Below are 17,945 nucleotides of genomic sequence, written 5' to 3' on the forward strand. Positions count from 1 at the left end.
AGTTTTTGATGGCTTGATTTCCATTATTCACTAAAGGGTGGGGTCTTCAAAATTCTTCACTGCACACAGTCCTCTCTCATTCAAGTGCTCAGTCATTGTTTTAACAGGAGTGCAGGAGGGACCCTCTTACCAATTGGGGATGGGGCATGGGGTAAAGGACATGGGGTTGAGGAGGGCCTCAATTCATTCTTCCTCTTTAGTATCCCTGCCATCAGCCCTGAGTAGGGGTGTGGGCTCATCAGACTCTTAACACTTCTTTTCCCTTCTTTTCTTTCCGCTTATGTTCCCCTCACATCTCAACTTTAAAAAAAAAAAAGATCTTTATTAGTGTATCCATTTTTTTTTATTGTGGTCAAACATACATAACAAAATTTATTCCTTTAACCATTTTTAAGTGCAGTTCTGTAGCATTATGATGCCATTGGTACTGTTCTGCAACTGTCCCTACCCTGCATATCCAGAACTTTTTCATCATCTCAAACTAAAACTTTGTATCCATTAGATATGAATTCCCCATTCCCTCCTCCCTCTAGCTCCTGGCAACCACCTCAGTGTTGCCTTTTATATATAATAATATCCCCTTGTCTTCTCAATGTTAATCTTAAAAAGCCAGTCAAATGACTAACCCTCAACCTAGCATTTTCACATCCTGTGGACAAGGCAAGTGAGAAAGGCGATCACTTTATAGACGTTTAAGAGTAGTGTGCAAATAAAGGCATTAGGAAGGCGCTTAATGCTAGATTTTGAATGAATTTGCTGGTGACCGTGCTTCCTTTCTTCTGTGGAGTAAACTCCTCAGTGCCAACATCCTGGAAGTATCTGGCTTGATCCAGCTGGGTGCACTGCTGGGAGCCAGAAATTGCACCTGTTGGGCTACGCCTTGTTCTCTTGAATTCTGTTTATATGACGACTACTCAAAACTACATCAGTCATGCTGGAACTCTATCAGTCTATGATAAAGAACTATCTTCTGAGTAGAAATCATGTGGCTTGGCTGCCATTTTAATCAGATAGATACACCAACTAAATCCCAAATGCTCTCTGTACCTTGCCTTCTTGTTCTATATAAAGATACTAAAAACTTGAGTATTTGCAAAAAAGAGCCATTTTAATCAAATACGTACACAAACTAAATCCCAAACGCCATCTGTACTTGCCCTCTTATACTGTATGAAGATACTAAAAACTTATGTACTTGCAAAAAGGAGTCCTGAAAATTCTAGCACAGCAGATTCTTTTTTTTTTTTTCCAGAAAGAAGCCTTGTATTTATTTACATTATTAAAAGGTAAACCGAGACCTATTAAACATTTTAAGAGTTTGAGGAAAGATCAGTTCAAATGGTGCAGCACTTGATCAGAAGTGGTTAGCAAGGCTCCAAAGATGGGAACTTGGGGAGAGATTAGTATAGAGTAAAGGCAGAAGCAAAGAAAGGAAATTATTGATTGCTTATAGCTTGAAGACTAGTTGGCTCTTGGGATTGGCTATCCTTTGTGTTTTGATTTTATAACCTTGAAGCATTTACAGGCTTAGATTTTGGTTTGCTTACATAGACGGCCATGGTACTAGAGCCACGTCAGTCTAATTAATTTAACAACATATACAATATTTTTCATTTGTGCTTAGGCTAAGATTTAGGCAGGTTGGAGATTCTGGCTGTAAAACCATTAAAAAGGGGGCATGTTTCCTAATCAAGGACGTGGGAAAGCAACATTAAAAAAAAAAAAAAAGGATGTTGTTTCTCTATATGTAAAATTCACCGCTGGGAGAAAGATTGTTCTGGAAGGGCAGATGTTCTCCATTACAAAAGGGGGAAAGCAGTTAGAATCTTCCGGTGATAAATAGAGGCCACAGGTTACAGCCATTCTGTGGAGGGTCTTTTGTGGGCAGCCGGTGGTGGAGCCCTTTGTCCTTTGTATGTGATGATGACTACATGGAGGATTGTTTTGTGTGCGGGATCAGAAGTCATTTCCACATTGTGTCCATACATAAGATTGCTCTCTGTTTGCTTCCTTGCCAAAGGAAAGATTTTTGTCCCAGATTGTCTTAATCCTTTAAACTCTTCAAAGTCTCGTGGATCTCTGAGAGGGTCCTAGGCATCTTTTAGTCCTACAGTACCTTTTCACAGGAGTCCCTGTTGGAGAACCACTGTCTTGATTTTTTTTTTTTTTTGAAATATGCATTTGGGGGGGTGCCTGAGTGGCTCAGTGGGTTAAAGCCTCTGCCTTGGGCTCAGGTCATGATCCCAGGGTCCTGGGATCCAGTCCCGCATCAGGCTCTCTGCTTGGCAGGGAGCCTGCTTCCTCCTCTTTCTCTGCCTGCCTCTCTGCCCACTTGTGATCTCGGTCTGTCAAATACATAAGTAAAATTAAAAAAAAAAAAAAGAAAAGAAATATGCATATGGCATTGTTCCCAGGTAATGGATGTGAAAGTCCATGCTGTAGACTGTAACAAGCTGCATCAAATTGGTTATTATCATTCCGATGTGTTACTCCCTATTTGTCCAATAAAATGAAAGTCACATAAATGAAATCATAGCCATTGGACAGTTCTCCATTCTCTGTGTATACATAAGGAATATTCCTGGCAACAGAAAGATCCAGGTACTTCTTTGCTGTTTTATTTCTTCGTCGTATTCCCTTACCAGCAATCACAGCTAATATGGATGAGTTCTTGCTATGAGCTCAGTCCTGTGCTAGACCCTTCCCGCACCATTTTATATAATCCTCAGACTGATCCTGAGAGGGAGAGGCTCTTATTCATCCCATTTTACTGATGTGGCCATTGGGGCACAGTCAGTGTAAGTAACTTATCAAAGGCCTCAAAGTGACCATTTGAACCTGGTAGAAAGACACTGCTTAACCTCTCGATCTGAGTATTGATGAATGCAAATTAGTTTTACTGTTAGCAAAGGCAGGAGTGATCTCAGGATGGGGCAGGAGTAGCTTTGCCACACACAACACTGGACACTCAATTAAGTTAATTATTAATTAAATTAAAATTGAATTTTAGAGAAGTGATGAATAGATTTTTGAGTATCGGTATGTCCCAAATATTGCCTGGGAAATTGTTTATTGGTTACCTAAAATTTAAATTTAAGTGGGCATCCAGTATTTTAATTTACTTAGTCTGGCAGCCCTAGTCAGGAGAGGTGTTGCAAAGAAGGTGAAGATAATTGCTTAATGTGTCTGATTATTGTGGTTTGGTTGGGACTTTTTTTTTTTTTTACTATGCTTTCATTCAAGGATAACAATGTGTTCTATGAAGCTTTAAATTAGACAGATACACAGTTTCTGTTCACAAAATACACTGATAGCCTATCAACAGAACTCGCCTGGCTTTTTTTTTCCTAGAAATAAAGGCGTCCAAACCTGATTCAGGTCAAGATCTATAACTCACTGGTTTCCCTGTGAAATGAAACTATAGGGAACTCTGTCCCCAGTTTGTTTTATTTCTCTTGAATGAAAAAAAACAAAAACAAACCAAAAACAAAACAGCTTTTCCTCAATCTGGGCACGTTATGGTTTTCTGAAACCCATTCTAGAATTTTAATTTTAGCTGGGCTATCGGTGTTGGCCTGATTTCATTTTTGCAGATAGCTTCATCATCCCAGTTTTTAAAATGTTGATGAAATATTCTTGCACTTTTACCAACTCTATTACTTGGTAAAATTTCCTTTTCTCTGAGTGGTCCTCTCCTAAAATAGAAGACAGTGGCCTGGATAGTTCAAGCCAAAGTTCTAATATATTCACAAATATTTCCTGGACACATCAGTGCATTTCCTCTTATGTTCATTTCTAGCATTCCACCAGTGGGAGCAACTAATGATGATAAAGCTCTAGAAATAGTCTCTCTCCATATAGGTCAGAGCCCATTTGCAGATAAGCCTGTCTTCTTATGAGGGGCTCATGGGCAAGGACCAAAGTCTACAGAGGAAGAAAAGGTACAGAGAGCCTAAGCAACTCGTCCAAGGACACAGAAAGGAGTCTCAGAGCACAGATCTAACCAGGCAGCACCTGTTCTTCCTTTTTTTTTTTTAAGATTTTATCTATTTATTTATCTGACAGAAAGAGAGATCACAAGTAGGCAGAGAGAGAGGGGGAAGCAGGCTCCCTGCTGAGCAGAGAGCTGGGTGCAGGGCTCAATTTCAGGACCCTGAGCCAAAGGCAGAGGCTTAACCTACTGAGCCCCCCAGGCGCCCCCAGCCCTTATTCTTAATGACTACTTCACACTGTTTTGCTTGGGAGCACAAAATGACTGCGCTGTATGCAAATGTATAAAGTAGGTCTCATAGCCCCTGATCAATAAGGGAGCTTTTATGTAGTTTTGTTTGTATTTGTTCTTCAATACAAAGCTGGAGTTTACCTGGTAGGATGAGAGTCGATTTCATCGCTGGGATCTGGTTGGTTTTCACACTTTGCCCTTGGGCCCTCATCCCATCAATGTTCTGATTACATTTTTGTTATCATTCTATTGTGATGATTCATGAATATGATAAAACAGAACTGCCTCTTCAGTAACTAGGGGAAGCTGGGCCCACAGTGAATAAATAGACCTTTCATGCAACCTGGAGAAATTCAGCCTATGGGTGTCCTGCAGTATCTATTAGAAAACCCGCTGTCCCCACCATGTCTGAGCTTAGGACAGTTTCTTCATTTAGTGTTGCCTAAGGTACCTGCACTAGTCTGTTACACAGCATTTGTTGGCTTTTAGGTAAAAAATCGGTTTATCGAATGTTGTGTTGTCTACTTTTACACGAGGTGCATTTATTTATTTATTTGTTTGTTTGTTTATTTATTTATTTATTTGACAGCAAGAGAGGGAACACAAGTAGGGGGAGTGGGAGATGGAGAAGGAGAAGAAGGCTCCCCGCTGAGCAGGGAGCTTGATTTGATACTTGATCCCAGACCCTGGGTTCATGACCTGAGCCAAAGGCAGATGCTGAAGTGAGTCACCCAGGCACCCCAGAGATGTACCATATTTAAACAAATTCAAATGTTGAAGGTGATTTTTTTTTTCAAATTAATGTCACTAAATCTTCTGGAAATTTTTAAAAATCAAAGCTTATTGAAAGTTGAGAAATAAAGAAACATTCATCCAGGAGGAGTCACTCCTTTTTTTTTTTTTTTTCTTGATATGCTGTAAATATGTTGGTTCTTGCAAACAAAATATGAACAAAACTGAAATATGAAAAAAATTTCCAAGTTTATATTAAGTGTATCCCATGAGTGACAAAGGGAAATCTTTCTTAAGAGAAATGGCCTTGCAAAAGAGGTAGAGAATCTTTTTCTTTTTAATATTAAAAATGCATCCTGTTTCTAAGCATTTTTTTCATTGTATTGGAAAGTTTGTTAAAATCAACCCTTTTCCCCCAGGTGGACTTCATCAGGCTTTTCTTGTCCTATGACAGTCTTGACGCACCTTCCTATTTCCTCTTCCCCTCTCACCCTTTTTCCCTCCCTTCCTCCCTCCCCCCTTTTCTCTCCCCCTTACTTCTTCGTTTCTTTCTTCCCTTCCTGATTTGTCCTCCCATTCTTCCCCAGCATGTGCTAAGGGCCAAGCACTATTACTAGACCTACATTATTTTATTGAACACTCACAGCGACACCGTGAGGCAGGTACCTTCCTGGTCCCACCGGTACAACAGATGCAGACATCAGTGCTCTGAGGAGTTAAGTGACTTTCCCAAGGTCACAAAATCTGTAGAGTGGAGTTGGGATTCAGTCTGAAGTCTGTAATATTCCAGAGCCCACAGGTAATGCTTTCTGTACAACGAGGATGCATTTCTTTTATAATTGGGAAAATAACTTATTTATTTTATTTATTTACTTACTTATTAGGGAGCAGGGAGGGGCAGAGGGAGAGAGAATCCCAAGCAGACTCCACCCCACAGTGCAGAGCCCATCACGGAGTCAGTCTCAATAACCCCAAGATCGTGACCTGAGCTGAAATCAAGTGTTGGACTCTACACCAACTGAGCCGCCTGGGCACCCCCAAATACTTTCATTAAAATTTAACAACAGGAAAATATTTATGATCCTGTAGGAGAAGGGTTTAGTCAAGAACTCATCCGATCTAAGACCATTCTGGCTCTTTCGACCAAACATCGGGAAATTTCAGAGTACAGACTGGCACCGATACATCATAAGTAGCTACGCCCACTGAGAATCTGAATGGTAGGTTCTGTGGATGTCGTGAGCATTAACTCATCCAACGCTCACCGCGGGCTGGCAATATAGATAATGTGTAACTGTCCCGATTTTAAAGACTGGGAAAGTCATCCATGGAAGGTTCTACCTGTGGATCTCCTGCCTGTGGTCGTGAGTGTTCATCCTTTTCTCAGAAAAGTTGAGCCTGTTAACTTCACAAGCAGCCATTCACGTGGATTCAGATCCAGAGCAAAGACCAAAAACTATGCTTTCCTCATGGAGGGAATCAATAACTTCCCAGCCACACATTTTTTGCGTAAGTGATGTGTCTGAAAAGACTGTTTGTGATTAAGGGAATGAAAGAGAGAAGAGTGACCCAGGTCATAGGAAGGGAAAAGGAACAGCCATCGTAAATGTTAGAAATGTGAGGGTTGTTGATCCTTTCATATGAAATATGAAATTCTGGGGCGCCTGGGTGGCTCAGTGGGTTGAGCCGCTGCCTTCGGCTCGGGTCATGATCTCAGGGTCCTGGGATCGAGTCCTGCATCGGGCTCTCTGCTCAGCAGGGAGCTTGCTTCCCTCTCTCTCTCTCTCTCTCTCTCTGCCTGCCTCTCCATCTACTTGTGATCTTTCTCTGTCAAATAAATAAATAAAATCTTTAAAAAAAAAAAAAGAAATACGAAATTCTTCTTAGAATTTGCCTTACAGTCTAGTTTATTTGGGGTTTTATTTTTTTATTTTATTTTTTTTTAAAGATTTTATTTATTTGACAGAGAGAAAGATCACAAGTAGGCAGAGAGGCAGGCAGAGAAAGAGGGGGAAGCAGGCTCCCTGCTGAGCAGAGAGCCGGATGCGAGGCTCGATCCCAGGACCCTGAGATCATGACCTGAGCCAAAGGCTGCGGCTTAACCCACTGAGCCACCCAGGCGCCCCATTATTAGGGGTTTTAAAAGTGCAAATTTTTTTTAACCTAAAAGTTTAAGAACTATTATATTCAGTGTGCTTTAAAAAGTTATTTTTGTGAGTTGGTCTTTTGTGTGTTTAGAAAGAAATCTCCTAGAAACCTACTCAGATGGGGACCAGTTCAAAAGGGCATTTTAGTGTAGTGATTTATGATCAGAATGTTAGTGGACAGAGTGACAGGGGCTGAAATCTTCAAGTGGTGAGGGAGGAGAGTTCACCGAGAGAGAAGGACAGCAGTCCGGAGGAAACAGCAGGGAGAATGCCCATCCCCCCTCCAGGCTCGGTGGTCCTAGAGAGAGAGAGAGAGAGAGAGAGGCACCTGCCTGATGGTCCCCGTATCCCTAACACATGCAGTGATGCTTTCTACACAGCACGATCTTAATAAATATCTGTAAAGGGATGAATGATTGAATAAGAAGAATTTTAATTTTGGCAAGAGGAACCCCTGGAGAGTGGTTTAGGAGGCGAACCCCTATACACTGTGAAAGCAGACAAGATGGGGGAGAGGCCGAAGACAGAGATGCCTGTTAAGAGACCAGGGAGTGGTCCAGGCAAGAAAGGAGGCAGGACTAGACCTGGCAGAGGCGTTGGGGACAGTAGGAGAAACCACAGTGGCTGGACCTCTGGGAAGAAGAGGGCAGGGGTGGCTCTAGGGACCGTAGGACCTTCAGTCAGGAAATGCAGGGAAGGTGAGGGGCAGGAGCCACGTATGGAGTTTGGCTGGAGTAAGTGGCTTTGATGGGTCCTTGAGGGAAGACCCTAAACTCTAGGTAGGACTTAGGGAGCACTCGATAGAATGTCTCTATCCAGGGAAAGGTCAGGATAATGGAAATGGAGGGAAGAAGGCTGTGCTTGGGGAATGGCAGCCTTGGGGACAGGCTGAGAAAGAGGCCCTTGAGGGAGAGGAGTTGGACAGGCTGGGGCGGGTGAGAAGGGCTTTCTGGGTGAAGGAAAGAGCGTGAGGTGGAAGGAGTTGTGGTGGTTTACTGTTTGCTTTAGCAATGATGACAATACAGAGGAGCCAGACTTACAGCCAAGAACTTTACTTTGGCCCGAGAGAGAGCAGGCCTGTGTTTGAGTCCTGACTCTGGCCCAGTCTTGCTGGGTGGCTCTGTGCAAGTTCTGTCCCCGACCTAGGATTCATTTGCTTCACTCACAACAACCACTGCTGAGTTCTGACCTTATAGCCCGCCCTGTGTTTACAGCTTTTCGTGGATGATCTTATTATGCTTCCAGCAACCATATATGGTAGAAGCTCTGATTGGCCACTTACAGGTGAGAAGGTTCCGGGAGACAGCTTTCCCAAGTTCACACAGCGAATAAGGGACAGATCAGGATCCAATCCCTGGCCTCTTGCTCCTATATTTCACGGACACTTGGTTGTGCTGTAAAATGAGGGACGTGGCTTGGGTGACAAGTCCTTTGTGCCCCCAGCTCTCAGTCTCTGTCTCTGGCATTGTGAAATGCCCTCCCCCATCCCTAGCAAGTACAGAAAATGTTTAAAATAAAAAACAGGAGCAGCAACCGTCCTCTATCTAAACACGCCGTCCCCGTCTCCATGCCCGCCTGTCTTATCTCCACCAGGCTATAAATTACTTAGCGGTCCAGCGCCGGGCCGCCTCAGTGCCCCAAGCCCTTCATGGGAGTCACCGGCAGTTTCGGGTACGTGGATGCTTTACCCATTTCTGTGATCTGTCAGAATAACAGGCTTCTTAAGGTATTTGAGTGTGCCGTGCCTGCTCCTAAAATTAGCCAGGCAGCAGTCTAAAAAGAAGGAAAAAGAGGGAAGGGGGGTGGTTGGGGAGGTCGGGAGGGAGGAGAAGGGAAGGGGAGGGAGCCGGGGAGAAGCCTTTGACCTGAGCTGGTGCAGAGTGTGCGCGGAGAACATGGCTCTGTGTATTTAGTTGGCTTTACCATTAGCTGTTGTGGCTTTGAAAGTGATTTTACACTGGCCACGGTCCCATCCCCAAAGAAGCTTTAAATATGCCGTCGAAGCAGCGATGGGCATTCTCCATATTTAAAAGATCTTAACACTTTGGAATCTGAGTGGTCGCTGACGTGAGTAGGTAACTTTGTGCATCTCATAAACTTAAAACGCCTTCCAATATAGCTCATCATCTTTGGTGAACTTAGCACTAGGATAACGAATTTCATGTGTTCCGTGTTGTAGAAGGAAAAAGCCTACTTTCTCACTGGATAGTTCTCAATATGAAAACATTTGATGAGGGGCACCTAGGTGGCTCAGTGGGTTAAAGCCTCTGTCTTTAGCTCAGGTCATGATCCCAGGGTCCTGAGATGGAGCCCCGCATTGGGCTCTCTGCTCAGGGGGAGCCTGCTTCCTTTCCTCTCTCTGCCTGCCTCTTTGCCTACTTGTGATCTCTGTCTGTCAAATAAATAAATAAAATCTTAAAAAAAATAAATAAAACATTTGATGAGTCAGAATCTGCTGGGAAAATTACTTCTGTGATAATCAGAATTATTTAAGATGTCAAAGTGTAGTCTTTCTCCACCCCTAATGGTACTGAAGAGCCGTAGGATTCTTTCTGTAAATGAACAAACAGCCTCTGAACAGAAGTTCAAGGGGAAACTTGAGAATTCCTGGGAAAATGTTACAGTCCCATTTTGTAAAAAATTTAAAATAGCAGCTGGGTGGCTCAGTCAGTTAAGCAGCTGACTCTTGGTTTTAGCTGGGGTTGTGATCTCAGGGTCATGGGTTCAAGCCCCGAGTCGGGCTCCACGCTCAGCACAAAGTCTGCTTGAAATTCTCTTTCCCTCTCCCCTCTGCCCCTCTGCTCTCTCACTCTCTCTCTCTCTCTCTCTCTCTCTCTCTCTGAAATAAGTAAATAAATCTTTAAGAAAAGAAAATAGAAAAAAACCTAAAAAATAACTGCATCTTACCTAAAATTGAAAAGGAATCGAACAGCTCTGGAAAGAAAGTAGTTTAGCATTTCAAACACAGATCATTAATGAGAAGCAAATCCACTGAGTTTACTCAGTGAAGACTGTCCTGGGCATTGGGGGCACTATTTCCCAGCATCCTGTGAACGCACTGTGCATGGCTCCAGTATATTGGGCATATTTTCTGTTTTTCAATGCCATGCTTTAAAAATGACCCCATTTCATGCTTTGTCTCCAATAGGCCATAAACTCTGGAATGTTTTTTTGAAGTAATGGCTATACCCAATGTGGGGCTTGAACTCATGACCCTGAGACCAAGAGATGCTATACCTACCAACCCAGCCAGGTGTCCCTAGTAGGTTTTTAAAATGATATACTTGGGTGGCTCAGTGGGTTAAGCCTCTGCCTTCAGCTCAGGTCATGATCTCAGGGTTCTGGGATCGAGCCCCGCATCAGGCTCTCTGCTCAGCGGGGAGCCTCCTTCCTCCCCTCTCTCTGCCTGCCTCTCTGCCTACTTGTGATCTCTGTCTGTCAAATAAATAAATAAAATCTTAAAAAAAAAAAAAAGATTCACTTGTTAAATGAGATAAAATCCTCAGTCACAAAACAAAGAATCTGCCCTTCGGAGAGCTTTGTTGTTGTTACATACCAAAGTAATACATGAGTAACGTTCTTGTCATTAGCACGTGAGCTTCAAGGACTCTGGGACTAAGAATATGGGACCCACAGTTGTCCCATGAAGCCATCAGCACCTTCTCACTTCCCATACCAGGGGACTCTGTCCTCTGTGCCCTCTTCCTTCCCTACCTGCCTTTCCACTCCACCAATAGAGTTTTTCCTTCCACCCTTCCCAACGCAGGGCGTCCCACATTGTTGCTTTTCATTGAAGATTTTAGTTTGGAATTCTCTCTCGGCTACCGAGTAATGGTATATCACAACGGCCAATCTGGATGATTCGATCTCAGTTTGTCCTTGGAGAGAAGTCAGGGTCCAACTGCAAGGTGGGACCTTCTAAAGAAAGACCGTGAGATGGGCAAAACTTGCTTTGGTTCTGGAATGTGTCATTTGCAGGCTTCCTAAAGGTCTTTTGAAAAAAAGAGTCTCAAACAGCAGGCAGGAATGTAATCAAGTCACCATTTCCTTGGGTTAGAAAGTTTGGCAAAGGAGAGGCCAAGTGTGAGGATGCAGGAAAAGGAAATAAATGTGGAATAGGCAGGGAAGGAACTCAGCGGGGCACAGGAAGCCAGAGACCCTGGAGAGGAAAGGAAGGAAAGGCAGGCATTGCTAAGGAGGCCCCGAGTGAGAGTAAACATGGTCTAAGAGCCAAGTGTTCTCGTATGACACGGTCCCTGTCTCTGTGTCCACAAGCTCTCTCCTTTTCCAGCCTAAGGACTGTGTCCACCCCAGGTGCCTCCCAAACCAGGCTGGGTAACAGAATCATGTGGAAAGCGTAAGCAAATACAGATTCCTGGGCCTCAGGGAAACAAAGCCCCTGTGTTTTCTCCAAGCTACTCTTGATGTGAGCTAGCTTGGGAAACACTGATCTGCGGTCTTTAGAGCGGACTACCACTTAGCAACCAGGTCTGACCTTGACCCATGTCAGTCTTATGTGTTGGACATTCAAAAAGTTGGTAGTTAAAATGTACTATGGATGGGTCATCCCTTCTATGAAAAATCCACACTTCTAGAGAGATGCCCTTTCTGCCTTTAAATGAGAATCAGGGGTCAGTGGAGAAATGGCTTAAGTGGGAAGCCACAGACATACAAAACATCCGGATGAACAAGGTAAAACCACTATTTGGTTGAGAAAGCAAGCAAATGACCTGTGTGAATCCCAGGAGCTGGTTGATTGGCTGTTCCAAGTCCTATAGCCAGCAGGGATAAATTGTTCTTTTTTACTTAAAGTAAAATTATTTGAACCCCTACTCACAAATTAGAAGATGTCCAGTGCCTGCCCCATATTTTTTTTTAAAGTTTTATTTATTTGACAGAGAGAGATCACAAGTAGGCAGAGAGGCAGCAGAGAGAGAGGAAGGGAAGCAGGTTTCCTACTGAGCAGTGAGACTGATGCGGGGCTGATCCCAGGACCCTGAGGTCATGATCTAAGCTGAGGGTGGAGGCTTAACCCACTGAGCCACCCAGGCATCCCCCAATCCATTATTTTTATGGGCTCTTAACTCAAGTGATTAACTCGAGTGGCGTGGGGCGGTGGGGGGTGGTGTGGTGGTTAGTTCTTCTGGTCACTCCTTGTTCTGATTTCTTGTCTGACGTCTTCATCTCATATCCATCTTGTCTGATATTCACCCTGTACCAAGCCTCATACAAGCCCCTTGCCTTTGGTTCTCCAAACAAATCCTGTTTTAAAAGGTCTGCAGGTTACAGAAATACTTACATCACGACACAGCATGGCAAACAACTTTAAAAGTGTCTATTAAATATTCTCTTTCTTTTTAGCCTTATCGGTGATCAGGAATTTTTCATCCACTGACTTCTCCCCACCACCCCAATCTCTCATCTGAAACCCTAGATTTTATAAACTTCTGAATTCCCAAAGAGAATTGCACTTGAGCACTGTCTGAACATTTTTTATCCCCAGAGATAGCTCCAAATTGTCTTCTGAATTTACCGATTTATTAATCATCAACAAAGTACAATAGTCACTTAATTTTACCAATTTATTAATCATCAACAAAGTATAACAGTCACTCAATTTTCATCATTCCCTCACCAAAAACAAATAAAATTTGTATTTCATGTATTTACCAATTTCATAGATAAAATATATTATCCCTGTATTTTTGCTCGCATTATATTATCCCTGTATTTTTGCTCGCATTTCTTTAATTATAAAGAGTTTGAGCATATTTTTTTAAGTTCCATGGCCAGTTATATTTATTCATCTATAAACTATTAAGTTTTTTTTCTTTTGGGTATTTAGTGATTTTCTTCAGTTTTCTTATTGATTTGTAAGAACTCTTCACATATTAGAATAGTAACTCATTGTTATGTATGTTGCAAATACTTCCCCCTGTTTGTTTCTTCTCTTAGATTTTCAGTTGTACATCTGGTCCCATGGAGATGTCCTTGGGATTGGGATCCTTCCTAACTTCCCAAAGGCTTTACCTGTTGCTTGGTGGGAAAGCTGTATAGATCTAGAGCTGTTGGTTAAAGCGGGGCCAACCTTTTTGGTGTTGGTTTTGTTTCCTTTGCCCTGCCCCCTCCCCCGCCTCTTCCTTCTCCTCTTCCTTTTTCTTAGCAAACTTTTATTTTTGGTGAGACACATTTAACATATGAGGATTACACCCAGCTGATGTTTTTGATGTCTCTCCTTGCTAGAAGGGGGAAGTGGCAGATTCTCGTTTATGATGGGCCAGTCTTGGGCTCTCGTTTGGGTTTGCAAATCACTTCTCTGAGCCACTCACAAGTCTTTTTTTCAACTTCTGCTCTTCTCAGGTTGGAGGCATGTTGCTACTGATAGACCATTATTTGCTGGATTTGGTTCCTTTTGCTCAGTTTGGGAAGAAAGAAGAGGTTTTGTCAAATTGTGTCTAAGCTGATTTCTTTCCCAAACACTAACATTTACTTTTAGTCAGTCTTTCTTTCTTTCTTTCTTTCTTTCTTTCTCTTTCTAAGATTTTTTTTATTTATTTGACAGACAGAGAGCACAAGTAGGTAGAGAGGGGGGAAGCAGGCTTCCCGCCGAGCAGAGAGCCCAGTGTGGGCTCGATCCCAGGACCCCAAGATCACGACCTGAGCCGAAGGCAGAGGCTTAACTCACTGAGCCACCCAGGAGCCCACTTCTGGTGTTTCTTTAGTGTATATTGTATTTCTTGGGTTCTGTTGAGACCACTCTTGGTCAGGGCACAGTTTAAAGTGGGCCAACAGCATGGCAGATGCAAACGGAGCAGAAATGTACACTAGGTCATAGCAAAAGAAATCCTGAGTTCTCCTGTTAAGCAACATTTCCATAGGTTTTGTGTCCTAGATGGTGTAGGGCCTTTGGGAACATTTAATATTTGGACATCCCAACTAGATTTTTCACCCCGCAACATTAATAGCCCTTTCTTTGCTTCAAACGTGCTTCTAAAGTGCATCTAGGGGACACGTGGTGGCTCCCTTTGTTAAGCATCTGTCTTTGGCTCAGGTCATGATCTCGGGGTCCTGAGATCATCTCCCATCAGGCTCCTTGCTGGGGGGGTGGGGAAGGGAGTTTGCTTCTCCCTCTGCCTGTGCTTCCCCTGCTTGTGCTCTTTCTCTCTCTCTGACGAATAAATAAATAAAATCTTCCAAAAAAAAAAAAAGTGCATCTAGGAGACTAAATGGGCTTCTTTCATAAAATATTCTCAGCTCTAATAATCGTTCTCATGGGGCGCCTGGGTGGCTCAGTAGATTAAGCCGCTGCCTTCAGCTCAGGTCATGATCTCAGGGTTCTGGGATTGAGCCCCCGCATCGGGCTCTCTGCTCAGCGGGGAGCCTGCTTCCCCCTCTCTCTCTGCCTGCCTCTCTGCCTACTTGTGATCTCTCTCTGTCTAACAAATAAATAAAATCTTTTAAAAAAAATAATCATTCTCATGTTAAGAGATACACGATGTGATGTACCCATAAGAATATTATGGGTATATTCTTACATACCCATAAGAATGTCCTGGGTGATGGGGCACCTGGGTGGCTCATTTGGTTAAGCCTCCAACTCTTGATTTATGCTCAGGTTGTGATCTCAGGGTTGTGCGTCAGGATCTGCCCTCAATGTGGGGCCTGCTTAAGATTCTCTCTCTCCCTCTCCCTCTGCTCTTACCCCCGCTCACACCCATGAGCTTTCTCTCTCTCTCTCTCTCTCTTAAAAAAAAAGTGCTAGGTGGTAAACCCAGCTTTTCCCATCTCTAGGATTTCTTATACTTTTATGTTCTTACAGTCACCTGGCAGCTGTTAAAAGTTTACCTAGTGGGATGCCTGAGTGGCTCAGTTGGTTAAGTGTCTGCCTTCAGCTCAGGTCATGATCCCAGAGGACTAGGATCCAGTCCCACATCCGGCTCCCTGCTCACTGGGGAGCCTGCTTCTCCCTCAGCCTGCTATTCCTGTGCTTGTGTTCTCTCTCTCACTCTATTTCTGATAAACAAATAAAATCTTAAAAAAAAAAAAAAAGTTTTCCTAGCCATGACCCCATAGGTTCAGACTTAGTAGGTAAAGGTGGGGCCAGGGAATCTGCATTTTGGTGACTGTAGTGGTTCTCATGTCTGTGGTTCTTAGTGCTGGCTTCGAGTCTGGGGCCGGATTCACAGCCTCAGCCATGTTGACAGTGGGACACAATAATCCTTTGTCCCTGAGGGTACTGTTTAGCAATGTCCCAGGCTTTACCTATTAGATATCAATATATCTTTATAACATTATAACTATCACAAAATCTCCCCCATTGTAACAATTGTAACATTGTTATAACAATAAAAAATACATCAGTCAAAAATATCTCCAGACATTCCCAACATGTCCTCTTGGTGGTCAAATCACCCTTGACTGAGAACCACTGACTGAGGAGTAAATAAACGAGAAAATGCTAATTAGGAACAGTTTTTACTTCGACATGCAGACGTTCATACCCGTGATTTCACTGAACAAATTAAACAAATATTTCTAGAACCTGGCATGTACCAAGTGTTTTTATATTAAAAAGTGTTTAATCATGTCTACTTCTTTAACACCTTATAAGATGGAAGAAAAGGAAATTTTCTTGTAAATTAATATCTATATTGAACATGGACTTTTCCTAAATTAATATTCCCAATAGTTGTCTGGAAGATAGACCAGAACTTTAAAATTCACAGAATAACAGAAAATTAATATTAATTTAATATTAATTTATATTTCTATTAATTTACTATTAATCAATATTAAAAGTAATATTAAATTAAAATTAATATTAACATTGGGGTTCCTGCGTGTTGCAGTTGGCTAAGCAGCTGACTCTTGGTTTCAGCTGAGGTTGTGATCTCAGAGTTGTGAGATGAGCCCCAGGTTGGGCCCTGTGCTCAGTACAGAGTTTGTTTAAGGTTCTCTCTCCCTCTCCCTCTGCCCCTGCCGCCTGTGCACATGCTTTCTCTCTCTCTCTAAAATAAATAAATAGAAATCTTTTCAAAAATTAACACTAACACTGACATCGCTTTCAGAAAGATGTAATCCAGCCGGTGTGACTTGCTGTGCTCTCTAACAATGAAACAAATTTGGGGCGCCTGGGTGGCTCAGTGGATTAAGCCGCTGCCTTCGGCTCAGGTCATGATCTCAGGGTCCTGGGATCGAGTCCCGCATCGGGCTCTCTGCTCAGCAGGGAGCCTGCTTCCCTCTCTCTCTCTCTGCCTGCCTCTCCATCTACTTGTGATTTCTCTCTGTCAAATAAATAAATAAAATCTTTAAAAAAAAAAAAAACAATGAAACAAATTTGATTGATAAACTTTACATTTATTCAAATTTAGAAACCTAAGAAAGAGTCATGACACACCTGCCATGTTACTGTTTCTAAAACCTCACCTCTGCTGTCCGTTTAGAATCTTTCCTTTGAGAGTCTGTGGTCCATATAATAAATAACTCGACCCAAACACCCTCAGTTCCATGGGAGTTTTTCATGTGTCACTAAAATGGTAAAAATAGAGCCTGATGTAGGGCACTCAGATATTTAACTCCTTAAGTCAGGGGCAGGAGGAGCTACAGGAAGGAAGGAAAGACGGAGCGAGAGAAGGGAAGGAGGGAAGAAAGGAGAGATGTAAGGGAAAAGAAGGGGAGAGAGAGAACAGGAATTGACTGAGGAAGCTCTGTTATCTCAGACCACCGATCAGTTAAATTCTATTGAAATTCAAGAGTGGAGACCTACCAGAAGGCTGGTGAAACAATTCCCAAGTAGCAAGAAAAAGAAGCCTATTGACATTCCAGAACCCTGAGGAGAACAAGGGACCTCTCCATTTTGGACTTTAGCCCCTCCCCCAGCAGAGGTGTGACTCAAGCTCAAGACTGGAAAGATGCCTTTTCTCCGGAGGGTTCTGTTGTCAACGTGTCATTAGCGTGGATAGGCTTTCTGAGCAGTTCCCGATGATATCATTTCTTTGTATGGGAGATGGAGGAGGCCCTTTGTGAATTAGCAAAGAAGAACTGGACCAGCCGTTGTCTTTTCCTGCCGAGTCTGGCAGCACAACTGATTCTCGGGAGAGGACCCCAGGACCTTGGCCAGGGATTCCGAAAGAAGCAGGCCTACCTAGAATGGAAACTCCAAGGAGAGTGAGGGGCTCTGACTTGCAAAGCTGGAGAGAGAATAAATAGGAAACCGAAAACCCCCATCATTCCCCACGGAAAGTTGAATTTAAGAAACCTGGCATTTTATTATTTTCCTCTGCAGAGATGGAGCAGAGGAAGATAAGTGCTCGCTTTTTAAACGGGCCGTGTTCTGTGTGCGGTGTTTTCTGTGCGTGTCCTCTGAGGATTTCGAGACTGTCCCTTCTCAAAGGGTCATTAACATTATTTAAATATTCATGGTGGGGGAGGGGATTACAGACTGAAATTTCAGACCGCTGGAGAGTGAGGGATGGGATGGCTGGCCACGAGCCTAATGGAGCCCCACCTTGTGTATCAGCTGCCTCCTTCCCCACCGCTGGCTTTGTTAACTCACGCGCTGTGACACCAGGCCGCCGGCTGCCACAGTGGGGAGGGCAGCCTGAGGGCTCTGGCTAGCCGGAGCGCCGCCGGAAACATCCCTGTCCACACCTCGGCCTCTGGGCCATATCGGGGAGAGCGCCAAAACACAGGGAGACCTCATCCCTGTCACCAAGACAGACTTCCTCACCGCGGCCAGTGGTGGTACTTCCCCGGGGACCATCGTCGTCGTGCTGGGTAAGACAGGAAGGATCGCTCCCACCCCGGGCAGGAGGAGCTCAGCGGCTCCTGGCATCGCGAGCGCG

The 17,945-nt window shown here is 43.5% G+C and overlaps 1 protein-coding gene across 9 annotated transcripts in view; it reads left to right on the forward strand.

Moving 5' to 3' along the window:
- PALM2AKAP2 (PALM2 and AKAP2 fusion) overlaps positions 1 to 17,945 on the forward strand; it is a 448,736-nt gene that overhangs the window by 321,290 nt on the left and 109,501 nt on the right. The window contains exon 1 of one of the 9 annotated variants that reach the window (XM_082696842.1): positions 17,545 to 17,877. The exons of 6 other annotated variants lie outside the window; for them this stretch is intronic. The gene's annotated coding sequence lies outside the window, so the exon portion shown is untranslated. Of the gene's footprint in view, positions 1 to 17,544; positions 17,878 to 17,945 lie in introns of those variants that run through there. 2 more of the 9 variants (XM_082696840.1, XM_082696850.1) reach the window with 2 other exon arrangements.

This window comes from Mustela nivalis (genome assembly GCF_964662115.1).
Source record: "Mustela nivalis genome assembly, chromosome: 13".
NCBI lineage: Eukaryota > Metazoa > Chordata > Mammalia > Carnivora > Mustelidae > Mustela > Mustela nivalis.